Raw genomic sequence first — 271 nt, 5'->3', positions numbered from 1 at the left:
CTTTTCACTACATTGAAGTGAAACTTGCTGACATGTTAAAGGACTTTCATCCACTTCCATCCATGTTTGTTTTTAATATTGGAGGAGAAATGTACAACTGTAACTGATTTTAAAAATGGCTGACAATGATAATTAAGGGCTAAAATCCACAAGTGGTATATTTATTAAAAAAAAAAAAAAAAATACCCACAAAGGCATTTTGATGTGGATTTTCGCGCGTGATCTACTATCGAATCTGCCATTCTCGCGTGCGCCCCCGTGAAGACTGCGC

Source organism: Chaetodon trifascialis, chromosome 23 (genome assembly GCF_039877785.1).
Source record: "Chaetodon trifascialis isolate fChaTrf1 chromosome 23, fChaTrf1.hap1, whole genome shotgun sequence".
Lineage (NCBI taxonomy): Eukaryota > Metazoa > Chordata > Actinopteri > Chaetodontiformes > Chaetodontidae > Chaetodon > Chaetodon trifascialis.
The sequence above is the reverse complement of the archived record's forward strand: the minus strand, read 5'-3'. Positions refer to the sequence as shown.